Below are 27,537 nucleotides of genomic sequence, written 5' to 3'. Positions count from 1 at the left end.
TAAGCAAGAATTGTCACCCCCGTACATGAGAGTCACGATATATTTGGTTCCCTATAGAAATTAAAGATAGGGCCGGGCGCGGTGGCTCACGCCTGTAATCCTAGCACTTTGGGAGGCCGAGGCAGGTGGATCCCGAGGTCAAGAGATCGAGACCATCCTGGTCAACATGGTGAAACCCCATCTCTACTAAAAATACAAAAAATTAGCTGTGCATGGTGGTGCGTGCCTGTAATCCCAGCTACTCAGGAGGCTGAGGCAGGAGAATTGCCTGAACCCAGGAGGTGGAGGTTGCGGTGAGCCGAGATCGCGCCATTGCACTCCAGCCTGGGTAACAAGAGCGAAACTCCATCTCCAAAAAAAAAAGAAATTAAAGATAACATCTCGACATATGTCCCTGAGTTGTTTTTCAGAAACCTGAACCCCTACCAGATGGAAAATGCCAATTGCTGTCACTCAAACCTCAAACAAGGGGGAAGTGAAAACTGAACTCTGATGACAGTTCTTTGTTGTACATTTCTTCCTGAGGGGTCTGAGAGAGTCATGCCCACAAGCCAAACCTTGACATTCCTTCCTGCGTACCCCAAGGTTTCAGATGAATTCTTACTTCCTTAACCAATTGCAAACCAAAAAATCTTTGAATCCACCTATGATCTGTAACCCTCATTTCAAGATATCCCATCTTTTTGGTCCAAACCAATGTATAATCCCCATGTAGTGATTTACGATTATGCTTGTAACTTCTGCTTTCTTGAAATGAACCCCTGCCTTTAAAACCCCTCAGTTGGAGCCAGGTGCGGTGGCTCACTCCTGTAATCCCAGCATTTTGGGAGGCCAAGACAGGCTGATCACTTGAGGTCAGAAGTTTGAGACCAGCCTAACTAACATAGTAAAACCCTATCTCTACTAAAAATACAAAAATTAGCTGGGCATGGTGGTGGACATTTGTAATCCCAGCTACTTGGGAGTCTGAGGCAGGAGAATCGCTTGAACCTGGGAGTGGGAGGTTGCAGTGAGCTGAGATTGGGCCACTCTACTCCAGCCTGGGTGACAAAGCAAGATTCTGTCTCAAAACAAAACAAAACAAAACAAAACAAAACAAAACAAAACAAAACAAAACAAAACAAAACAAAACTTCCCTCATTTGTAAGCCATTGGAGAGTTCAGGTCTTAGGCATTCGCTGCTCAGTTCTCTCTGTTTGCCATCCTGCCACAAACGCCTAACTTTCCCTGCAAATCCTAGTATCAGGGTTTGGATCTTTGTGCATGCTGGGCGAGAAGACTCAAGTTCAGTTGGGTAACACTGCTGACATCGTGGCGGGATGACTCTTATGGGGTGTTGTCTGTGCATTGGAGAATGTTTAGCAGTATCCCTGGTCTCTATCCACTAGATGCTAGTAGCGCCCCCTAGATGTAACAACCAAAAATGCCTCCAGACATTACTGAAAGTTCCCTGGGTGGGGCAGAATCACCCCAGCTGAGAATCGGTAGGGTAAAGTGAGATTCCATCCTGCTGCCCACTGCCGTCAAAAACCTCCGTTTGAATGCTCTTCACCCATCCCCACCTGCACTATTCCAGATAACCTGGGTTAGATCCAGAAGGAGCCATCAGCAGATGGCCAAGCAGAATCCAAGGGAAAAAGAATGAGAATCTGTGCAATAGGAAACCAGCCAGCCTCCACTTCATCCCCGCACTGAAAGGAGAAAATAAAAAGTAACTGCGACACCTGTTTCCTGACAATGAAAGAAGCTGGCAGAGCTAGGACTTTGTTGGCCACCTTCTTCTTTGCCAATGAGGATTTACCCAGGATGTAAGCAGCAGAGACAGCTCTCTACAGAGAGAAGTGGGTCCCTCAGGACCTGGCCTGCACCCGTGGGATGGAAGCTCTGCCCCCTAGTCCAGCCGTGCAATCCGCTGGTTATAGGACCTTAGACAAGTCATTTAATTTTGCTGGATTTCTTTTTCTTCAGCTGTAAAGTGAAAGAGCCAAATCTTAGCCCTTCTAGGAGGTTGCTTCTAGATCTAAAGTACTACTATTTTAGGGACCAAGTGTTGGGGAGGGTAAAAGAAAGAAGAGAGCAGATGGAGGCAGAAGAACCAACGAAAGCACTGGAATACTCTCAGGTGACTACATGGTGTGCACAGAGAGGGCATGAGCTAGGTTTTTAAGAGAAGTCCGCAAGCTCCAGGCTGTTGGCAACAATCGAGTTTCTGGGATAAAGAAGGAAGAATTCATAAGAGGTATGTTTTTCAGCACTCCATATACCTTTACCCATCCTAACTTGTTCTCCTGTTCTCTCCTGCATTTGCATTCTCTTTTTCTTCTTCTTTTTTTAGTTTCACTCTGTCGCCCAGGCTGGAATGCAGTGACACAGTCTTGGCTCACTGCAACCTCTGTCTCCCAGATTCAAGTGATTCTCTTGCCTCAGCCTCCCAGGTAGCTGGGGTTACAGGTGCATGCCACCATTGCCAAATAATTTTTGTATTTTTCAGCAGAGATGGGGTTTTGCCATGTTGGCCAGGCTGGTCTCAAACTCCTGACTTCAAGTGATCTGCCCACCTGAGCCTTCCAAAGTGCTGGGATTATAGGCGTGAGCCACCATGCTCAGCCTGCATTCTCTTTTCCTCTCATTTCACAACAGAATTTCTCCTTCTCCCTATTCTTTTTTTCAGATCCTTTGTTTCTTCTCATTCATTATACTGATTCTTTTTCTGTGGCTCTCTTGTTCACTCTCTCTCTGTCTTTCCTTCCTTTTCTTAATTCTCCCTCCCTCTTTTTCTCTTTCTCCCTTTAGCTCCCTGACCTTCTTCACCATAAGAAGGAAGTAGGTCACCAGCCACAGCCCTAGATTCTGTCTCCTTATAATATCCAAATCTATAGAAAGAAAGACAAGCTGTGTTCTGAAGGATGCATCTTCCACATGGAACACCAGAGGCTTCCACAGGTGCCCAGGTGACAGGCTAACTTCCTCTTTTAGACTATGAATTGATAAACCAATAAAAGGAACCATTTCATTCCTTTTAGATGATTCAAGTTATGACCATATTGACTTGACTAGTGACTGTCATTAACCTACCATGAGGAACTTCTACTGAGGGCCGAATGTGTCGACTCGTCTGCAAGGCAACTGCATCTCAACCAACCAGGCCACAGTATGGAGGTAAGACACCCCAATTTTTTTTTTTTTGAGATGGAGTTTCGCTCTTGTTACCCAGGCTGGAGTGCAATGGCACGATCTTGGCTCACCGCAACCTCTGCCTCCCGGGTTCAGGCAATTCTCCTGCCTCAGCCTCCTGAGCAGCTGGGATTACAGGCACGCGCCACCATGCCCAGCTAATTTTTTGTATTTTTAGTAGAGATGGGGTTTCACCATGTTGACCAGGATGGTCTCGATCTTTTGACACCCAAATGTTTTAATTGTGTCTGCAGAATCCCAGCATGGGCCAGTCTGCTGAGTGGATGGATGTATCTTGGCCAAGCTGGCATCTGGCAAGTTGGGTGAAAGCCACAGGTTTGTTGTGAAATACCATATCACAGCTGCCCCAGGCAGATGACTTTCCAAAGTGACATACTGTGCTGTACCCACTGCCTGTCACGTAAAGACAAGGAAAGAAGTTTTCCAGGTTCTCCTACGCCCAGTTCAGCCCTCACTTTGCCTTCCATACTTTTGGCATGCTGGCTGCTCAGAAATGTGATCATTTGCTATTGATGAAGCAGACACAGTGTCTAAACGAGAGCTCTTTGGAATGCCGGACATAAGAGGAGGGCAAATCACCCACTAGATTTACTCTAAATGAGCCACATCAAATGGAACATGAACAAAAACCTCTAATCAGTCGCAATCAAATGAAAAGAGACTTCCTGGAGAGTAACAGCCAGATGGGAAGTTAAAGTCGTTCAGACCATTAACATTCCACTAATGCTCACTGCTTTTTTAACAAGCAAATGGAGCCAGGTTTGGTAGAGGAATGGAAAATGCAAGACCAGTGCAGGGGCTCACACCTGCAATCCTAGCTCTTTGGGAAGCGGAGGTAGGAGGATTCCTTAACCCCTGGACTTTGAGGCTGTAGTGAGCCATAACTGTGCCACTGCACTCCAGCCTGTGTGGCAGAGCAAGACCCTGTCTCTAAAAAAAAAATTTTAGACCCATCCACGTTTTCAGGTTTTTCTGTTTGTTCGCAGACAGCGTCTTACTTTGTCACCCAGGCTTAAGTGCAGTGGCACGATCTTGGCTCACTGCAGCCTTGACCTCCTCGACCTCCCAGGTTCAAGCAATCCTCCTGCCTCAGTCCCCAGGTAGCTGGACTACAGGTGTATGTCACCACATCCAGCTAATTTTTTTGTAGACACAGCATTTCACCATGTTGCCCAGGCTGGTCTTAAACACTGGTGCTCAAGTGATCTGTCCACCTCAGCCTCCTAAGCACTGGGATTACAGGTGTGAGCCTCTGGGGCCAGCCCACATCCATGTTTTCAACAACAAACCCTCAAAAACCACATACAATAACCTAATGGAGAGACAGGTTAAGAAATTGACCTGGGGAGGTCCTCTCCCTTGACTACCCCATCCCTACCCAGCAGCCCAGCTTTCCCTTTGGCTCTTTACTATCAACTTCCTTTTTTTTTTTTTTTGAACAGTATTATTGAAATATAATTCACATACCATTCAATTCACCCATTTAAAGTGCACAGTTCAATGGTTTTAGTATATTCAGTGTTGTACTGCAACTATCACCACCACCAGCTTCAGATTATTTTCATCAGCCCAAAGAGAAACACTTGCTATGAACTGAATGTGTTCCCACAAAATTCACACGTTAAGCCCTAATCCCCAGTGTGACGACATCTGGAGGTGGAGCCCTGGGGAGGTGATCAGGTCATGAGGTGACGCCCTCCTGATGGGGTTAGTGCCCTTCGTAGAAGAATCAGGAGAGGGCTTGCTTCCTCTCTCTCTGCTCTCAGCCACATGAGGATGTGAAGGTACAAGAAGACAGCTGTCTGCAAACTGGGAGGAGAGCTTTCAACAAGAACCCAACCACGCGGGTCCCAGTGTCTTGGACTTTCAGCCTCTGGAACTTTGAAAAGTAACTTTCCATTGTTTAAGCCACCCATCTATGGTAGTTTCTCATGGCAGCCAGAGCAAACTAAAACAACTCTGTTCCCTTCAGCAGTCACTCCCCAATCCCCCACTCCCCCTACCCTGGCAATCACTAACTGTTCTGTCTCTATAAATACTGGACTTTTCCTATAAATGGTAACATATATATAGTTTTCGTAGTTTACGGAGTATTAAACTCCATATAATATGTAGTTTTTCGTAATATGAAGCCCTCTTGTGTCTGGCTTCTTTCAGGCATAGTGTTAGCATAGTATTTTCAAGGTTCACACATATTGTAGCACATTATCAGTACAGATGCTACTCCACTTATGGTGGGGTTACGTCCCATTGAAAATATCATAAATTGAAAATGCATTTTACACATCCAACCTACTGAACATCATAGCTTAGCCAAACCTACCTTAAATGTGCTCAGAATACATATGTTAGCCTACAATTGGGCAAAATCAGTCAACACAAGGCCTATTTTAGAATAAAGTACTGAATGTTTCATGTAATTTATTGAATACTGTACTAAAAGTGAAAATCAGATCATTCACATTATCTCTTTTTTTTTGGAGACAGAGTCTGACTCCATTGCCCAGGCTGGAGTATAGTGGCGTGATCTCGGCTCACTATAACCTCCACCTCCTGGATCCAAGCAATTCTCGTGCCACAGCCTCCTAAATAGCTGAGACTACAGGTGTGTGCCACCATGCCTGGCAAATTTTTGTATTTTTAGTAGAGACAGGGTTTCACCATGTTGGCCAGGCTGGTCTTGAACTCCTGACCTCAGGTGATCCCAAAGTGCTGGGATTACATGCATGAGCCACTGCGCCTGGCTGTTCACACCATCTTAAAGTTAAACCATCTTAAGTCAGGGACCCTCTGTACTTCATTCCCCATTGTTGCCGAATAATATTCCATTGTATAGAAATGCCTTATGTGGTCCAGGCGTGGTGGCTCATGCCTGTAATCCCAGCACTTTGGGAGGCCAAGGCAGGTGGATCACAAGGTCAGGAGTTCAAGACCAGCCTGGCCACATAGTGAAACCCTGTCTCTACTAAAAACATTTTTTTTAATTTGCCGGGCGTGGTGGTGGGCGCCTGTAGTCCCAGCTACTTGGGAGGCTGAGGCAGGAGAATCACTCAAACCCAGGAGGCGAAGGTTGCAGTGAGTGGAGATCACACCGCTGCACTCCAGCCTAGGCTACACAGCAAGACTCTGTCTGGAAAAAAAAAAAAAGAAAGAAAGGAATACCATATGTGATAGTGAGATAAAATAAGAGACATATATTTGGTCTGTGCCTCTAATTCCTGGCACATGGTTTCTAAAGCTCTTAGAATCTCTAGAACTCTGGGTTTATACTTTTGAGTACAAAAAAGATATTCAAAAGTGAATATCTGATGGCTGGGAGTCCCTAGGTAGTTACAAGATGGGGGCTGGTCAGGAAAGACCAGGACTTGACTACAGGACTGTAACTTTCAACCTCACCCTCAACCTCTGGAAAGGGAACAGGGGCGGTAGGTTGAGCTAATCACTAATGGCCAGTGATGCAATCAATCATACATACTTAATGAAAGCTCCATAAAAAAACCAAAGGACAGGGTTTGGAGAGGTTTTGGATTGCTGAGCTCGTGCCTGGAGGGTGACGTGTCTGGAAAGGGCATGGAAGCTCCATGTTCCACACCAGCCAACTGGCAGTTCGTCTGTATCCTGAAAATATTCTTTATAATTATCCAGTAAATGTGAGTGTTCCCCTGGGTTCTGTGATCTGCTCTAGTAATTCTATTCTTTTTTGAAACGGGGTCTTGCTGTCACCCAGCAAGCACTGGAGTGCAGTGGTGCGATCACAGCTCACTGCAGCCTTGACCTCCTGAGCTCAAAGGATCCTCCCACCTCAACCTCCAGAGTTGGTGGCACTACAGGCACATGCCACTAAGTTCGGCTAATTTTTTAATCTTTTGTAGACATAGGGTCTCACTATGTTGCCCAGGCCTGTCTCCAACTGCTGGGCTTAAGTAATCCTCCTGCCTCAGCCTCCCAAAGTACTGGGAATACAGGCGTGAGCCATCACACCTGGCCCTGCTCTAGCAAATAAACTGAACCAAAGAAGAGGATCATGGGAATCCCTCAGTTAGACATATAGGTAACAACCTGCGATTGGCATCTGAAACTGGAGGAGTGGTGCTGACTGAGCCCTCAACCTGTGGGATCTGATACTGTCTTCAAGTAGTTAGTGGCAGAATTGAGTAAAAGTATAGGATACCCAGTTTGCATCTGCTGGAGAATTGCTTGGTGTGTGGAGAAAACCCTGTACACATTAGAAGTGTTGAGTGACTGCATGAGTAGAGGAGAAAAATTGTTTCTTTTTTTTCAGATCATAATTTACTTATCCATTCATCGATCGATGACCATTTGGGTTGTTTCCTTTTTTGTCTATTACGTATAATGCTGCATTAAACATTCTTGTATAGGCTTTTGTGTGGACATATGCCTTCATTTATCTTGCAGTATGTACCTATTCGTGGAATTGCTGGGTCATAAGATAATTCTATATTTAACCTTTTGAGGAACTGCCAAACTTTCCATGGTAGTTGCACCATTTTACATTTCTACCAGCAGTGTATGAGGATTCCAGTTTCTCCATATTCTTGCCAAAAATTATCTGTCTTTTTTATTATAGCCATCCTAGTGGGTGTAAAGTGGCATCTCATTATGGTTTTTGAATTGCATGTCCCTGGTGACTAATGATACTGAGCATTTTTTTCATGTGATTGTTGGCCACTGGTATGTCTTCTTTGGTGAAATGTCTATTCCTATCCATTGCCTATTTTTGAAATGTCTTTTTTATTGAGTCTAAGAGTTCTTTACATATCCTAGACACAAGTCCCTGATCAGATATAAGATTCGCTTTTTTTTTGTTTGTTTTGAGACAGAGTTTCATTCTGTCACCCAGACTGGAATGCAATGGTGTGATTATCAGTTCACTGCAACCTTCACCTCCCAGGTTCAAGTGATTCTCTTGCCTCAGCCTCCTAAGTAGCTGGGATTACAGGTGTGTGCCATCAAGCCTGGCTAATTTTTGTATTTTTAGTAGAGGTGCCATGTTGGCCAGGCTGGTCTCGAATTCCTGACCTCAAGTGATCTGCCCACCTTGGCCTCCGAAAGTGCTGGGATTACAGACGTGAGCCACTGCACCCAGCCCTCTTCTTAATTTCTTGATAGTAACCTTTGAAGCACGGAAGTTTTTCATTTTGATAAGTTCCAAATAATCCATCTGTTTCTTTGGTTACTTGTGCTTTGGTGCCACATATTAAGATCAACTTTAAACAAGCTTTTTTCAGCTTGTACTGTCAGTCGTAGGCATTGATTCTTTTCTACTTTAGCAGCAGGGCCTCTCCTTACCCTGACTCACTCACTTACGGAGACACGGCAAACCACACAGCCCATAGGCAATGCAAGACATGAATGGATTTGCACACCCCACTGAGTCCTGCTGTGCTCTGATTATCACTTTGATTATTACTGAACACTCCAGAGTCTACATAAGGCTTTTAAGCTTCTGGAGCCTTTCAGAATTATTAATTAATCCTTAAAATAGCTTTGAAGGCTAATTTCCCCACTGATTCTAAGAAGACAATTAAGAAGTGATTGCCAAGACAAATAACTTTCTTCAAAGGAACTCTAACCTCTGAAATTTTCAAACTTTGACTACTAAGGAAGAAGGAGACAGAAACTGGGCAAAGCGTGACAATGAGCAGTCAAGGCACAGCAAGTGAGAGGCGACCAAAGCTTGATATGTGTGTATCCTCACTCACTTCTTACTATCATCACCTCCTTACATGGTTTCTACTCACCACCACGTCCTGTGACTACCACCACACTGAAGCCAGAAGCATCATATTTAAAAATCTGGTTATACCAACTGTTCATTGATACCTGTAAGATTTTTTAGAGATGAGAAATTTTCAGAAATATCATGTCCCCAAATGCTTCTTCAGCTTATCTGCCACAATTATCTCCCATGTTTCACACACTCAAGCCCCATCAATTTTCTCCAAGTTTACCAAAACCACTGCACCACTAAAAACTCCTCTGCTCTGGAAGGTACTTTCCTTTTTCTCTTGCTCACATGGGAAGGCCCATACACGTCACCCCCAGCTCCACCAGGCATTTAATAGACTCTACCTGTGTGTGATGCCCTTGGCATTTTCTTCATAGTTCTATTATTATTATAACCCAGATGGCAACTGGAATCATGCTGCCCTTTATGCTCCAGTTACCACTGGCTTGCACCACAGCTTCACATGCTGTGGAAAATTTAATACCCGTTCAAGATATCTGAAATCCCTCGACAATAAGGAGAGAGTGGTGATTATCCTATGGATACTGTTACCTCCAACTTTCTGCCCTCCCTGACTTCTTACTCTCTATGTGTCTTGTGACTATTCCTTACTTCTACAAGCACAGACCTCAACTCCTTATGCTGATTTACACTGAAAGCTTTGCTAGCAAGCCTCCGAGATGGCCCCCAAAGATCTCCGCCTCTCAGTATTCCCGGTCTTGCACAGTCCTCTTCTCATGAGTAACCAACAGAATATGACAACATTGAGGGATGTCACTTCCCTGATCAATACAAAAGATTGTGATTTTTATCTTGCTATTAATAGCAGACTCTCTCTCACTGGCTGGAGGCCCATGTATTAATAGTAAGGAACTTATAAGGTGGTCTCCTGTCAACAGCCAGAAAGGAACTGAGACCCTCAGTCCAACACACCTTAAGGAACTGAATCCTGTCATAATCCATGCAGATGAGCTGAGAATCAGATTCTTCTCTAGTCCTAAGATGAGACCCCAGCTCTAGCTGATGCTCTGATTGCAGCCTTGGGACTGCAGGTGATACAGAGGACACAGCTAAGCCATGCTCAGATTTCTAAGCCACAAAAATTAAGAGAAAACAAATGCGCGTTATCCGTGCACCAATAATTAAGGAATAAAAAACCTAAAAATAAACACCTGCCCCTTCACTTGTGACTTCTATGTATATAGAAGACTTTATTCGTGGGCTAGGGAGAGAGGGAGGCTTTACATAACAAAATCCTAAAAGCACAAAACTGAATACTAGACATTTAGTCTGTGAGAATCCTTTGACCACTAGATCGTATTACTCAGTCTCTCCCTCTCACCCTCCTTCTCTTCCATGACATGCATTCTAGGCTTTAAAATATGCATATACACACACAGAGAGACACACACACACACATGTATACACACACACACACAGGCACAGAACTTCAGCAGAGAATTTGAACTGAACTGACCCTTGAAAGGTCCTAATGAGGTACATTGACAAAGCATCATTATTCTCTCTAGTCTCTGCCTATGGCAGGCAGTGAAAAGGAAAATTTTATTTTTCCAAGGACATAGTATAATATAACTTACCTCATGTTTGATAGGGTTTGGCTGTGTCCCCACCCAAATCTCATCTTGAATTGTAATATGCATAATCCCCATGTGTCGTTGGAGGGACCTGGTAGGTGGTGATTAGATCATGGAGGCAGTTTCCCCCATACTGTTCTCATGATAGAGAGTCCTCACAACATCTGATGGTTTTATAAGGAGCTCTTTCCACTTTGCTCCTCACTTTTCTCTCTCCTTCCACCATGTAAAAAAGGTCCTCACTTCCCCTTTGCCTTCCACCATGACTGTAAGTTTGCTGAGGCTTCCTCAGCCACGCGGAACTGTGAGTCAATTAAACCTCTTTCCTTTATAAAATACCCAGTCTCGGGTATTTCTTTAAAGCAGTATGAAAACAGACTAATACAGTAAATTGATATCACAAAGACGGGGGTACTGCTATAAAGACACCCAAAAATGTGGAAGCAACTTTGGAACTGGGTAAAGGGCAGAGGTTGGAATAGTTTGGAGGGCTCAGAAGAAGACAGAAGATGTGGGAAGGTTTGGAACTTCCTAGAAACTTGTTGAATGGTTTTGACCAAAATGCCGATAGTGATATTGACAATGAAGTCCAGGCTGAGGTGGTCTTAAATGAAGATGAGGAATTTATTGAGAACTGGAGCAAATGTAACCCTTACTGTGCTTTAGCAAAGAGACTGGCAGAGTTGTGCCCCTGACCTAGAGATCTGTGGAATTTTGAACTTGAGAGAGATTATCTGGAATTGGAACTTATGATTAAAAGGGTTGCAGAGTATAGTTTGGAAAATTTGAAGCTTGATGATGTGCTAGTGAAGAAAACCCATTTTCTGGGGGAGAAATTCGAGCTGGCTGCAGAAATTGGCATAAGTAACAAGGAGTCCAATGTTAACATCAAGAGAATGTGGAAAATGTCTCCCGGGTATGTCAGAGACCTTTAGGACAGCACCTCCCAATACAGACCTGGAGGCCTAGGTGGGAAAAATTGTCTCATGGGCCATGCCCAGGGCACCCCTACTGAGTGCAGCCTCTTGGTGCCCTTTGTTCCAACCACTCTACTCTAGCTGTGGCTAAAAGAGGCCAAGGTACAGCTTGGGCCATTGATTCAGAGGGTGCAAGTCCCAACCTTTGGCAGCTTCCATGTGGTTTTTGTCTTGTGGGTGTGCAGAAGACAGGAACTGAGGTTTGGAAACTTCGGCCTAGATTTCAGAGGATATATGAAAATGACTGGATGTCCAGGCAGATGTGTGCTGCAGGAGCAGAGCTCTCATAGAGAACCTCTGCTAGGGCAGTGCAGAAGGGAAGTATGGAGTTGGAGCCCCCACACAGAGTCCCCCACTCGAGCACTGCATAGTGGAGCTGTGAGAAGAGAAGAGCTTCATTATGGACCACCATTCTCCAGACCCCAGAATAACAGATCCACGACAGCTTGCACCATGTGTACATCTGGAAAAGCTGCAGATAATGTCAGCTGTGAAAGCAGCCAGGGCGGGGGGGCTGTACCCTCCAAAGCCACAGGGGTGGAGCTGCCCAAGACTGTAGGAGCCCACCTCTTGCATTAATATCACCTGGATGTGAGACATGAAGTCAAAGGAGATCACTTTGGAACTTTAAGATTTAATGACTGCTCTGTTGGATTTTGGACCTTCATAGGGCTTGTAGTCCCTGTTTTGGCCAATTTCTCCCATTTGGAACAGGAATATTTATCCAGTGCCTGTACAGAGTATAGCTTGAAAGGAACTAACTTGCTTTTGATTTTACAGGCTCATAGACAGAAGGGACTTGCATTGTCTCAGATGAGACTTTGGAATTTGGACTTTTGGGTTAATGCTGAAATGAGTAAGGCTTTGGGGAACTGTTGGAAAGGCATGATTGTGTTTTGAAATGTGAGGACATGAGATTTGGGAGGGGCCAAGAATGAAATGATATGGTTTGGCTCTGTGTCCCTACCCAAATCTCGTTTTGAATTGTAATCCCCATGTGTCTAGGGAAAGATCTGAAGGGAGGTGATTGGATCATGGGAGTGGTTTCCCACATGCTGTTCTCATGACAGTGAGTGAGTTCTCACAAAATCTGATGGTTTTATAAGGGGATCTTCCCCCTTTACCTTCTCCTCCCTCTTCTCTCCTGCTACCATGTGCAGAAGGTCCTTGCTTCCCCTTCACCTTCTGCCATGGTTGTAAGTTTCCTGAGACCTACCCAGACACATGGAACTGTGAGTCAATTAAACCTCTTTCCTTTATAAATTACCCAGTTTTAATTGTTTCTTTATAGCAGTATGAAAATGGACTAATACAATGTCATATAATTAATTGCTTACATGTCTATCTCCCCGACTAGACTGTTTTTCAAGGAAAATTACTTGAGTTTTATTCATCTTTAAAGCCTTGGTGTGTAGTAAAAAGTTAATCAACAGTTGGGATTCAGTCAATGTTTGCTGACTGTTGATTCATTTCATACCATTACACTAAAAGATTTGAAATTAATTATTAATGCATTATTAATTCACAGGAGAACCGCTACTGAGCTACAAGTAAAACTATACTATAATGAGGTCTTTAGATTTTTTAAATTAAGCACAGCTCCTTTGAATAGGTTCAAGAAAAACTACTGCTCTGATAAATTCGATGTTGTAGCATGCTATGAGACTCAAAATGTATCAAGGACTGTAAAAAAGCATACAATTTACATTACTGGCTATTCTACAACTGATGACAAGGGGTGAGGGAGCAGTGTACATTTGATTTTCAATTTAGAAAACAACTACCCAGAAATTCAAACTCTATAAATTTATCATAAGAAAATAAAATGTCAGCATCCAAAAAATACAAGAAATTGGAACACCAAACATTCAGCAGCAGAGGCAAGTGAAATACATCATGGTACATGTACACATTGGATTAACAGTGATGAACTAGATCTTATTAACTGCGCAGGGTCCAGCCCTGCTGGGTCTAGAGGGTATTCTCTATGGGTGTGGCAACAAGAGACTATAGAAATAAAGACACAATACACTGAAATCAAGAGAAAAAGAGTTGGGCCCAGGGGACCACTGCCACCAGCATGCAGAGTCTGGTAGTAGCCCCGAGTGCCTGGACACTTTGACCTTTATTAGGTACAAAACAAGGGGAAGGATAAGTAGGGTGATCACATGTCCAAGGAACAAGGGGCCTAGGGCTTTCAAGTAGCCCAAGCAGGGGGCAGTGAGATGTGTCAGCACTTTATGTTAGGCCTGTCAAGTAAGCACAAAGGCTTCAAGAATTATGCTACTTCTTGCTGTCTACAAAAGAGGAACCAGGTGCAGAAGTAAGGAGTGAAAGCAGACAGAGATTGTAACCAATATAGCACAGCACCACATAGAGACAATTAAGCTCCCGGGTAGCTGCGGGTTGGGCTGACTGATAGTCCTTCCACAAGAACATTGGGGAGTGGAGTGTTCTCCGACAGGCCCAAGGACAGGGATGTTCCCTTTCAAGGTCTGCTGAGTAGTGGGTGCTTCCCCAAGCACTGATGCTACTGAGGGAATGTGTTCTTTTTCCGGGTCCACAAGGGGGCGTAGTTTTAAGGGCAAGAACTTCCTAGCGCCATGCCCCACTCCCATCTCTCACCATCCAGGAGATTTAACGGTTTATGTTTGAATTTCACCGAGGCAGGAAGAAACTAAGTCAATCACTCCAGTGGAAGTTCTAAGGAACTCCTTTCATTGGCCCAAGTCTTAGAGAAGGTGGGGTTTCCTCCCAGGTTAAAAGTCCCCTTCTTCCACACCCCTTCGGACTCCATGTCTGGGTCCCCTTCCACAAACACTCCCTTCATGGAAGCTGTCTCTCTCCTGGATTTTCCCTCTGGAGTCCCCTTCCACACTCTCTTGTGGAAGCCTGTTTTCTCCTCCTAAACTCCATCTCTCTCTATTTCCTAACACTCTTGTAGAAGCTGCTTTCCTCTTCTGGATTCCATCTTTCTGGATTCTCTCACTCAGTGTGAGAGTTAGCTGTTTCTCTCTCCTTCTCCTGTTTCTCTCTCTCTTTCAATAAATCACTTCTTACAAACACTTTTGAGTCCAGCATTTACTGTGCAGTGTGCTGTGGTTCCCTCTTTCATACTTGAGATACCAGGAGACCAAGAACTTGGAGAAACGTCCTCTCAGGCTAGCTGAGGGCACCCTGAGCCCCAGAATCCCAATATTACACTACCACAGAGATATTAGATGCCCTCCAGCAACCCTTATGCAGGTGTGATAGAGAGCTTGGTTTTGGCATTCAACAGGTTGTCCCTGCTGATCACCACCAGTCAATGTTCAACAGGTATTAACACTCTTGCCTCGTGGCCACATTCCATAGTGTCCCCTATCAGTCCCTGACCACAGCAACCTGAAGTTCCTAGATAATCATGCATAAAATACAAGAAGGCTTTAATCAAGGCTTAATAGTCCGTAGGACTAATATCTAATCATTCATGATACTTAATGTTCAATAAGTCTAATATCTAATCACTCATGATACTTATTCCTAACTAAATTCTTCTTTCTATACTCTATTTATTAAATAGGAATTGGCCGAGACTTCAGTCTCCTGCTTCGGCGCTTACGAAACTTTTCACCCACAAACTGGGAAAGATGTCTACAATACAGTCTTACATGAAAAAATCAAATAATAAAATAATACATAAATTTTTATAAAAATGCATTGTCTAAATGTGTACATAAACATAAAAAATATGAAAAGATGTAACAAAATGTTCATATACAGCAGTTGTCATATTATAGGTGATCTTTAAACTTTTCAGTGTTTCTCAAATGTTTTGTAACGAACATGCATTTCTTTTTAATCAAAAACATTTAAAAGTGGTTAGACATGGTGGCTTATGCCTATAATCCCAACATTTTGGGAGGCTCAGGTGAGAGGATCTCTTGAGGCCAGGATTTTGAGACCAGCCTGGTCAACATTAAAGACACCATCTTGGCCAGGCACAGTGGCTCATGCCTGTAGTCCCAGCACTTTGGGAGGCCAAGGAGGGTGAATCATGAGGTCAGGAGTTCAAGACCAGCCTGGCCAAGATGTTGAAACCCCGACTCCACTAAAAATAAAAAAATTAGCTGGGTGTGAGGGCAGGTACCTGTAATCTCAGCTACTCAGGAGGCTGAGACAGGAGAATCACTTAAACCAGGTGGGAGTCGGGGCAGGGGCAGAGGTTGCAGTGAGCAGAGATCATGCCACTGCACTCCAGCCTGAGTGACAGAGTGAGACTCCACCTCAAAAAAATACATAAATAAAAAAAATAATAAAAAGGCCTCATCTCTACAAAAAATTTCTGTCAATTAGCTAGGCATGGTGGCACGTGACTGTAGCCTTCTGGCTACTCAAGAGGCTAAGGTAGAAGGATTGCTTGAGCCTAGGGGTTGGAGGTTGCTGTGAGCTATGATCATGCCACTGAACTTCAGCTTCGGTGACAGAGCAAGATCCTGTCTCTAAAAAAAATTTAATTTTTTAAATGTTTAAAACTGTTTTAAAATAGAGAAAAGAGGTAATTAGTATTGTCCTAATTTAGCAAATAATTACTAATTGAATATTTACTATGGAAACATCTGGAATATAAAAATAACTCATAATCTATCACATTTTACTTTTAAAAACAACTTTAAGGTTGGGTATGGTGGATCACACCTGTAATCTCAGCACTTTGGGAGTCCGAGGCAGGTGGATCACCTGAAGTCAGAGACAAGTCTAACATGGTGAAACCTCAACTCTACTAAATACAAAAATATTAGCCAAGTGTGATGGTACATGCCTGTAATCCAAGCTACTTGGCAGGCTGAGACAGGAGAATCACTTGTACCTAGGAGGTAGAGGTTCCAGTGAGCCAAGATCGTGCCATTGCACTTCAGCCTGGGCAACAAGAGCAAAACTCTGTCTCAAAAAAACCAAAAATAAAAACAACTTTAAGTAGGCTTACTTGAGCCTCCCAAAACTTTGTGAAGTAGAAATACCTTATTAAGTCCATTTTACAGATATTAAAGCACTTGCTCAAGTAACATATCACATAAATCAAAAAATCAAACTCTAGACACTGTGATTTCTGCTTCTCAAAGCAGGAAAATGTTATGAATGTTTCCAAATACGGCTGGTCATCTCAAATAGGAGAATAAAGAATGATCAAAAAACTAATGACGAGGGGCCAGGCACGGTGGCTCACACCTGTAATCCCAGCACTTTGGGAGACTGAGGCAGGCAGATCACTAGAGGTCAGGAATTTGAGACCAGTCTGGCCAACATGGTGAAACGCTGTCTCTACTAAAAATACAAACATTAGCTGGGTATGGTGCCACGCACTTGAAATCCCAGCCACTCGGGAGGCTGAGGCAGGAGAATCACTTGAATCCAGGAGTCGGAGGTTGCAGTGAGCAGAGATCACACCACTGCATTCCAGCCTGGGAAACAGAGTGAACTCTATTCCAAAAAATAATAATAACAACTAGCAATGCTTTCTGGGTTTCCTGACACCCTGAGTAATTCTTTTTTAGCAAACACTTAAGATTACTAGATACATTCACTTTCCATGTACCTTATTGTGAAAATTTCCCCTAATTTTCGATTAACTATTCATTAGTCCAATGAATAAGCACAGGCCCATACATAGAATTCCTAATGCATTACAACAGATAGAAAGAAAAAAATAGGCAGTTTAGGAAAAACAGTATTCAGGCAGTCAAGACGCTGTGAACATCCCCTCAGCCAGAGGCCAGTCTAATTACATCACTGAGTTGAGACCACCACTGAGTTGAGACCAACACTTCACTGACCACTCTTCTAAGTCATTTTATTTTATTTTTGATCTAGTCTTTCTATGTACTGTGTCAGCCGAATAAGCAGAGTTGCTTGGCCGGGCACAGTGGCTCATGCCTCTATTCTCAGCACTTTGGAAGGCCGAGGCAGGAGGATCACCAGATCAAGACCATCCAGGCCAACATGGTGAAATCCCGTTTCTACTAAAAATACAAAAATTGGCTGGATGTGATGGCACGTGGTCATCATCCCAGTTACTAGGGAGGCTGAAGCAGGAGAATCACTTGAACCTGGGAGGAGGTGGAGGTTGCAGTGAGCCGAGATTGCACCACTTCACTTTAGCCTGGTGACAGAGCAAGACTCCATCTCAAAAAAAAAAGGGGGAGATAGTTGCTTTAAACCACCAGAACAAAGAAATTTCTAGAAAAACAGCACTTCTGACAGACACATGCATTCCCAAAGCAAGCCAAGTGGGGTACATACACAGAGTGGGCGAGACCTCTGTGGCTAAGCCAAACTGGAAACCACCTAGACCCAGTCACCTCCCTATCTCAAGAGTGGAGCGGCTCTTCGCGGAGCACTGAACGTGGAGCGGCTCTTTCCACCAGCTCTGGAGCAGCGCTTGGCCTCTCCCATCATAGCAAGACAGAGCCTTTGCCAATGACAGACGGGAAGCATTTGGCAGAGGACATGGGAGGAGATGGAACTTCCTTAAAGTCTGGCTTTGCACAGACCAGTGTAACGCCAAATTAGGAAGGAAACAGAGCAGAAGACAAGATGTGAGGTGTGAACTGTGAGCAATTTTAGACAGAAAGGCTAGCACTTCTCTGAAATTAGCATATCAACTTTTGGACAAGAAAGTGCCCCTTGGGACTCAGATTAGCTTTAGGGTGTGGGCCAGACATCCATGCAGAGGAGGATCAGCAGATGAGTCAGAAGCATCCAGATGGACTTGGACAGAGACAATTCCCTTGGCTGCTCCACACTCAGGAATTCACTAACCCCTTAGTGAGAAGGGATTGCATTTCATTCCAGACATATCATAATGCTGCTGGGAGATTATTGCACATATATTGGTAACCAGTTAAGTGTTTGGTGAACTGTACATAGATGATCCTACATTGTGGGTTTAGTTATTTTCAGCCAGTTTAGATAGTCTCTAACAGTTCCAAATCTGTTCAAATCATTACTAAATACCCAATTATAAGGAATTGGTAAATTAAAGATAACAGACGACACATATTAAATGCTTACTATGTGCCAAGCACTGTTATTAGCCTGTTATTTTACATCTATTCATTTATTACCTCCATTTTGCAGATAAAGAAACTGAGGCAGAGAGTGCTTAATTAATATGCCCAGGATCCCACAGGTAGGAAATAGCAAAGTCAGAACCTGAACCCAGGCAGTCTTGCTCTAGGGGCTGTTTGGTAAATCACATTGCATCAAGCCAGCTCCAGCCTGTGCAGGCCATCAAGATCCTGGGGCTCTGAGCAAATAAACCAGGTGAACAGCACTCCTCACAGACTGAGGCTTGAAGAGTTTTCTGCACATTATATAATTTCAAGAAGCCTGTGTTAATATTAACACTTGCAAAATTTAGACCAAAGCAAACAACTTAAATTCTACAGAAGACACACAAGAAATATAACTGAGTGAAGCACACTGGGTGTGAAGTGGAGGGGCGGGGTTAATGAGAACCAAGAGGGCAGATGCCTGCCTGAAAGAGGCAGCCACCGATCATCTCCAACTATCCTAGAAGAATGAAAAGCCAGTTTTGCCATTCCACACAATTTTTCCAGAAAAGTTGAAAATTCAGACGCTTGTACAAAATCCCCCAACTTTCAAATCTTGGCAGTCATTCAGAATTATTTTTTTTTCTGAATGATGAGCCAAACACAGGCTGACACCTCTGTTCTAAATCCATTGTAATTCTCGGCAGACAACATAATAACAGTCTTGTGAATGATAGAGTACTGGGAATTAATAGAAGTTCTAAAATGTTAGGAAGACAGTCTTCAATATATAACTATACACAGAGGTTAGTTTAGGTCTAGCTATGTCTAATGGTGAGTATGTGGGTCCAAACATCTCTTGAAATTCACATCTGTGGAAGTACATGAACGGAGCCACGGACATCTGAATCATGTGTCTCGCCGTGGACTTCAGCAGCAGGGAAAAGGCAAGAACATCTGCTGGACTGCAGGAAGAAAACATTCAAGTCTCTATTTCCATATTCAAATCAGTATTTTGTTCTTTTAATATTTCATTTTTGTATATGCACCAGAATGTTTATAATGTACTTTATTTACTTATTTATTTTTGAGACAGAGTTTCACTCTGTCACCCAGGCTGGAGTCCAGTGCCATGATCACAGCTCATTACAACCTCCACTTCCCAAGTTCAAGCGAGTCTCGTGCCTCAGCCTCCCAAGTAGCTGGGATTACAGGTGCATGCCACCACACCTGGCTAATTTTTGTATTTTTAGTAGAGAGAGGGTTTCACCATGTTGGCCAGGCTGGTTTCAAACTCCTGACCTCAGTTGATCCACCTGCCTCAGTCTCCCAAAGTGCTAGGATTATAGGCATGAGCAACCATGCCAGGCCCTGTAATGTACTTTAAAGTTTATATATATATATATATATATATATATATATATATATATATATATATGCTTCAAATAATAAATATACATAAAAAAGAAAACAGACTTTTTCATAATCATCAGCAAAGATAGTTACCCCAACACTGATATCAAAATATATCCAGGCAAAGAAACTAGACCATAAAATCTAAGAAACTCTGTCTAGATGGTCATAAAATCCAAGAAGTTCTCTCTACGTGTCATAGAGGGAAATCAGACCCCGAATATTAAAGCCAGAGAAGCTTGACCCTTGAGTCCACAATCAGCTGCTACACAGCAGTGCTCCTATGAAACCTCAAGACCAGCAGAAGGAATGGCTCTTGAGGGCAAGGGTTGATTCTTACTCACTTTTCTATGCATACTCTTGCTTGTGTGGTAAATGTTATTTACTTGCTACCTGACCCCTAACCCAAGCCCAGAATAGTTTCAACTTTAAGAGAAGTTAGCACTTTGAGAGGCTGAGGTGGGCAGATAATTTGAGGTCAGGAGTTTGAGACCAGCCTAGCCAACATCGTGAAACCCCACATCTCTACTAAAAATACCAAAAATAGCCAGGCAGGTGATGCACATCTATAATCCCAACTACTCAGGAGGCAGAAGCAGGAGAATCACTTGAACCCGGGAGCCAGAGGTTGCAGTAAGCCAAGATTGAGCCAACTGCACTCCAGTCTGGGCGACAGAGCAAGACTCCATCTCCACACCCCCCAACCCCGAAGTAAGAGGGAAAGAAAGAGTGCGAGGAAGAGACGTTTTTAGCAATGTCCTGCTTTGACTAGGTCTTTAGGGACTTCACACGGGACAAATTAACTTCCATACATTTTACTTGGAAAGTAACAGCAAGCAGAAATTTACTTACATACTTGATTCTCTCTCTTCCACACTCTCCACTTTTCCTTTTCTCAGGTTGTCCTGTATGTCCTCACTTTAAGGTACCCAATACCCCTGAGGGTACCCCAGTGGTTAATCTGATAATGTATTTAAGTCTAAAATCTTTACATAAGGAGGTAATTTTTTTTAAGACGGGGTCTCTCACTCTGTCACCCAAGCTGGAGTACACTGGCACGATCACTGCAACCTCCAATTCCTGGGCTTAAACGATCCTCCTGTCTCGGACTCTCAAGTAGCTGGGACTACACGTGCATCCTACCACATCTGGTCTAAGGGGGTAATATTTTTAAAGTAACGCTATTCTTGGTTACAAAAGTTAAATATATTTATATCAGAAATAATAGAAAACAAAGAGGAAAAGTGGATACATTTAGTGAGCATAATAAATGAATGCATCTTAAATCAATCAAGTGGAATAAAGCCTACACAGGACAACCTTCGAGTATTTCACAAGCTTTTAACCCCACATCTTACTCCAGCCTCTGCTGAGGTGGCCACGTACATGCAGGCTTCAACCAGATTCAGACAGGTATAATCAGACAGCACCTTGCCCCTGCCTCCTTCTCCCCCTTCCACATACCTTTAACCTCCTGCTCCAGAGCTTTCTAATCCCAACTAAGGCTTAGGAGCAGCTCCACACTCATGCATTCGCAGCCCAGTGCAGGAGAGTAAAAGCCTGTGGGCCACTCTTGACCAATGGGGACAGAAGCAAATGGACACATGCTTCTGTGTTTCAGCCCCACTTCAGACAGTTCTGAGACACATTTTATATGACTCCTCAAAAGTGGCTGAGATTAAGTACCCAATACCCTCAGCAGTGGTCAATTTGATAATGTATTCTTTTTTGTTTTACATAGAGATGTGGGGGTGGTCTTACTGTGTTGCCAGACTGGTCTTGAACTCCTGGGCTCAAGCAATCCTCCCGCCTCAGCCTCCCAAAGTGCTGGGTTTACAGGTATGAGTCACTGTGCCCAACTTGATAATGTATTCTTGTACTGGCTTTCTCTCCTTCCCTTTTCTCTTCCTAGGTCCTTTACTCCATTTAAGATCTCATCCCAAATAAACTACCTGAATGCAAGCAATTATCTCAGGCTCTGTTTTTGCAGGGACTTGAGCTGTAAAGACAATAAGCAAGTGGCCTTAGAAAGCAGACTAAGGGACAGGGAAAATGTGGCACATATACACCATGGAATATTATGCAGCCATCAAAAATGATGAGTTCATGTCCTTTGTAGAGACATGGATGAACCTGGAGACCATCATTCTCAGCAAACTGACACAAGAACAGAAAATGAAATACCGCATGTTCTCACTCATAAGTGGGTGTTGAACAATGAGAACACATGGACACAGGGAGGGGAGCACTACACACTGGGTCTGTTGGGGGGAATAGAGGGGGGAATAGAGGAGGGACAGCAGGGGATGGGGAGTTGGGGAGAGATAGCATGGGGAGAAATGCCAGATATAGGTGAAGGGGAGGAAGGCAGCAAATTACACTGCCACGTGTGTACCTATGCAACAATCTTGCACGTTCTTCACATGAACCCCAAAACCTAAAATGCAATTAAAAAAAAAAAAGAAAGCAGAGACTCTGGTTCAGGAAGCTGGATCACCCGCCCTATTGCTGATGCTAAGTAGGAGAGTAATAATCACAGGCACACAGTAGCATCACATCTACTAAAACTCTTACCTGTGGCGAATTGGAACGAGGTACATATGGAATGGGAAATACTGAATTAAGTGGTAGTTGTGGTACTTGAATGACACAAGGTCAATGGTAATTATAAGAATCATGGAGTAGTATGGCTTTTAATAACTGCTTTGGAAGCCTTGAAGAGGTAATATTAAAATTACATGCTTAGATACGTTAACTATTAACTCAAAGAGGATTGTGAAATGCCTCCCTGACAGTGTTTAGGTTGACTCATTGCCTGTAGCCATGGGGCTGAAAATCAGGCTCAGGAACTAACTGGAAAGCTGGAGGAGCTGCAAAGGCGAAGGAATGCAGTCTCAGTACGTCTCTCATGTCAAAGTCAGAGCCTTCACCGGAAAAGAGAGGATTCCATGACCTGCAATCAGGGCATTTGGACAGACACCTACGAATCTTTCATCCTTAGGTTCCCCTGAATTCTCCAAGCCATTAGAACTCTCCCTTCCTCTTGCTAGAGGAGAGCAATATCCCCTTGCCTAGAGATCCTGCAAAGTCCTCACACAAAGTAGCTGCCTAACAAGGAAATGCCTGTGTTTTTTAAGCTCTGCTACTAGTTCATCTCTTTACCTCTGAGCCAATAATTAGAGCCAGGTCTCAGCACAGCCCAAGCAGGGAAATACTGTTCCTGCTGCAGAAGTAAACTGCTTATTCATCAAAGGAATATATATCAGTGGGAACCAGAGGAAGATTATCGAGAGTGGTTTTAGACCAGGGGCTACAAAATGCTAAGCTGGATAAAGAATAATTTATTGATATGGGAGTACTCTTCCGTGACTCTGGGTTCAAACTCCTGACAAGGACACCTGAAACTGGTCCTAAGACCCAGCTGGAATGGCTCCAAGAAGCTCGGATAGGAAGATGGTTTCCTGTTAATGAAGTGGAGATGATGGAACTGAGGAGGTGATTAGAAGGGTCAGGGTGGTGAGATCGTTAGTATGGATTTATTATATGAGACTGAAGAATCCACATCTATGTTTTCTAGAAGGATGAAAAGGAGAATTCTCCCTTCACAGATGCCATAAAGAAGTGGGCTGATGAAAGAGATGTTGACATCTTTGAGATGCACCATTAGACCCTTTAGGAACCACATCATGTCCTCTGGCCCCCACCACTCCAGCCACTGGCAATAGTCAGGCCCACACAGGCTTTGACCAGCTTCTCACTGGTTCGGGGACCTTTGGCTTTCTGGCCACAGTGAGGTGCTGATGCTTGGCACTCATGCAAGTGCAACTGGGTAGTATGAGGGAGCTAACCTCTGTGGGGCTACTCTCGGTCAATGGGGAACACATGCTAATGAATACATGCTTCCCCCTATCACTGTCCAGCGTGGACAGTGCTGATCCGCATTTCATGGGGCTTCACAGGGAGGCATGGGTATTGCCAGTCACTAATTGCTGCCAATCACTAGTTACTGCCAATCACTAATTGCTCCCAGCACTGGCCAACTTGTTAATATATTCTGATATTAGTTCTTCAATCTCTACAATCCCACTCCATGGAATCACTTCCCAAATAAGTACCTGCACATATGCTATCATAGGAACGTGAGAGAAAACGAAGTCCAATAGTTTGGACGGCAGGGGAGGAGTATTTTTATAAGGGTCAAGACCTCAAAGCCTCCTAGGAAATTGGTCCTCCAGCAGAAGTAGCAATGATAAGAGCATCATCAGCAGATACTCACCCCAACCAACCTCCCACTGAATCTCAACACAAGCACATAAACACCACGCTTTTTTTCCTGGTAGAATCAAATTCTTCCCTCACACATACCCGCCACACTGTGGCTTTTACAGCTCAACCTGATCAGCTGACAGCAAAGTAAGTAAATATAGAGACATGACAGTGGAAAACGAGGAGAAAAAGTTTTAACAGATACTTAAATAAAACTCTCAAGTGATCTTGTAATAGGATTTTAGCTCTAATAACATATTAGAAAGAGCTCATGGCAGGGCCAGGCACTCCAGGTCTCCTTAATTTTCTTAATTTTCTGCTGTTGGACAGAAAATATTCTCCTTTATTCTAGATCTTTTGATAGAACAACAACTTCATCAATATTTGTAGCTAAACAAGCAAGAATATGTCATGGCTTCACAAAAATAAACATTTAAAAGTAGACCCAAAAATAAGAATTGATTTTTCTGTGGAAGGTATAACCACACTGTATCAAGAATAGGGCACTTCTTGGGAAAATGCAAGAATTTTGGCAAGCCAAACATACCCCTCTTTTTAAAATATCTTTTCATAATTTGTTAGTGGACTTGCCTTAGAGAATCATTTATGCGTGTCAATCAAAGATACTAGAACCCAATCAAATCAACACAGGCTGTGGCTCCATGAAATCATACATGCTTTTTTTTTTTTTTTTTGAGACATAGTCTTGCTGTCACCCTGGCTGGAGTGCAGTGGCACACTCTCGGCTCACTGCAACATCCACCTCCTTGGTTCAAGTCATTCTCCTGCCTCAGCCTGCCCAGTAGCTGGCATTACAGGCACACACCACCATGCTCAGCTAATTTTTGCATTTTTAGTAGAGACAGGGTTTCACCATATTGGCCAGGCTGGTCTCAAACTTCTGACCTTGTGATCCACCCACCTCAGCCTCCCATAGTGCTAGATTATAGGCATGAGCCACTGCACCCGGCCTCATACATGCATTTTTTTTATAGGTAGCAAAAACTACACTTAACAGAAAAATGGGTGTCCACAGAAACCACACAAGAAGACAGGCTTGGTTTCATCTTTCACATTGATGGTGAAATAATGCAATACACTATTACTATGCTGTTGACTCCTAAGTGCAGTATAGTACATAATCTGATTTGGCGAGCAAAAAGAAAGTTGGGAAAGAGAGGCTAATTTAAACAAGTATCCAATAGTTAATTATTTCAGCAAACAAATTGGCACATCCTAATCTGCATGAGTATTAAAATTATATTCATATATGCTTTTTTTTTTCTTTGAGACAGTGTCACTCTGTTGCCCAGGCTGGAGTGCAGTGGCACGATCTTGGCTTACCACAACCTCCACCTCCCAAGTTCGAGCAATTCTCCTGCCTCAGGCTCTCGAGTAGCTGGTACTACAGGCACACACCACTATACCCAACTAATTTTTGTAATTTGTAGAGACAGGGTTTCTCTATGTTGGCCAGGCCGGTCTCAAACTCCTGACCTCAAGCATCCACCTGCCTCAGCCTCCTATAGTGCTGGGATTACAGGCATGAGCAACTGCCCCCAGCCAACTTATAGATGCTTAATCACAGTTGCTATATATCACAAATGATGCTGGATGAAGAAACAAGTAATCAAAGGCTGTATACTTAATAACTGTTGTTCACATTGAAATTTCTTATGCTATTAATATCTAAGTTCTCTTCTGTGACTTTAGGCTATTTTAAAAAGGGGGGGGAAATTCAGAAACCTTGTTACCATGGAGACTGTAAGCCGGTCAGCCCATCTGCTGAAGACGATATAAAATTTTGTAAGTAGAATTCTTAAAATCTTACTATGAGAAACACTTCCTCAAACACAGCAGGGGTGAGGGAGCTACAGAAAATCTGGCAAACAGCCATTTGCAAAATTTGGGGCTATCATTACGTTGATGCTAACCATGAATTTGCAATAATTCTTATTAAGATGAAGCTTTTAATATCTATACATTAGGCTGCTAAAGACGTGAAACGTCTTGGCATGTTCTATGCTAATGATGTTTATACCAATTTTTAGGGAAAAAAATTAAGAATTTACATTAACAACAACTGGTCAAAGGAAACCTAAGATTTAATTGGTTTGCTTTTAAACTCTGCGCCAGATGTTTATTGTAAGTTTTTATAAAAATAGCAATAAGGCCTATAGTAACCCAAAAACAAAATTAGAATTATACAATGGCATCTTTAGTACTTTATAATATTTAGTCTTTTTCTTCTGTTTTCTAAAGGTATCTAATAGTTCCTAATCCAGAAATGTATTCATTCAACAAACATAGTGTAAATGTACCAGGAGCCAGGCCTTGACCAAGAAGAATGTGTAACAGACATCAAGGTAAACCACTCCCACCATTTAGGAACTGGTGGAGGTGACTTAATTTCATTCATTCATCCATTCATTCACTTATTCCATAAGAGTTTACTGAGCACCCACAATGTGCCAGATACAGTTCTAGGCATTGGGAATTGCACAGTGATCAAAAACAACAAAAGTTGCTGCCTTCCTGAAGCTGGCAGTCAGGTTTAATTTACAGTCAGATGACAATAATTGAGAGGGGCAGTTTAGAGATAAGAACAAGGGGGCCGGGCATGATGGCTCATGCCTGTAATCCCAGCATTTTGCAAGGTCAAAGTGGGCAGACCACGGGGTCAGGAAATCCAGACCATCCAGGCTAACATGTTGAAAGCCCGTCTCTACTAAAAGTACAAAAAATTAGCCAGGTAAGGTGGCACACGCCTATAGTCCCAGCTACTCGGGAGGCTGAGGCAGGAGAATCGCTTGAACCGAGGAGGCAGAGGTTGCAGTGAGCTAAGATCAATCGCCCCACTGCGCCCCAGCCAGGGAGACAGAGTGAAACTCCATCTCAAAAAAAAACAAGGAGCTATAAGATAACAGAATGACTCCTTTTGTTAGGAGCAGTCAGTTCAAGATTCCAGAGAAGTGACTTTTGAGCTGGGGCTTGAGAGATGAGTAGTAGGACAGCAGCCAAGAATGGGAACATCATTCCAGGCCAAGGGAGCCCAGTGTGGAAGCACAGATCTGGAGGAATGTCCATCGCGGAGCTGGCTCCAAGGCAACTTGACAGATCCAACGTGGCTAGCGGAGCCTAATGAATATTATATTTTTGGAAAATGTGTGTTTGAAAAGCAATTTAAGAGTACAATTATTTTGGCTGGGCATGGTAGCTCATGCCTGTAATCCCAACACATTGGGAGTCCAAGGTGGGTGGATCATGAGGTCAAGAAATTGACACCATCCTAGTCAATATGTTGAAACATC

At 43.4% G+C, this 27,537-nt stretch overlaps 1 protein-coding gene and 1 long non-coding RNA gene across 7 annotated transcripts in view; one reads left to right on the top strand and one right to left on the bottom strand.

Moving 5' to 3' along the window:
• Nucleotides 1-27,537, bottom strand: part of CACNB4 (calcium voltage-gated channel auxiliary subunit beta 4) — a 296,835-nt gene that overhangs the window by 243,131 nt on the left and 26,167 nt on the right. The window lies entirely within an intron of this gene.
• LOC118154588 (uncharacterized) lies at nucleotides 1,786-5,814 on the top strand. The gene is made up of 3 exons (XR_004744666.3): nucleotides 1,786-2,239; nucleotides 3,024-3,159; nucleotides 3,429-5,814. It is a non-coding gene; the product is annotated as an uncharacterized LOC118154588 (long non-coding RNA).

The sequence above is a fragment of the Callithrix jacchus genome, chromosome 6, assembly GCF_049354715.1.
Source record: "Callithrix jacchus isolate 240 chromosome 6, calJac240_pri, whole genome shotgun sequence".
NCBI lineage: Eukaryota > Metazoa > Chordata > Mammalia > Primates > Cebidae > Callithrix > Callithrix jacchus.
The sequence above is the reverse complement of the archived record's forward strand: the minus strand, read 5'-3'. Positions and strand labels throughout refer to the sequence as shown.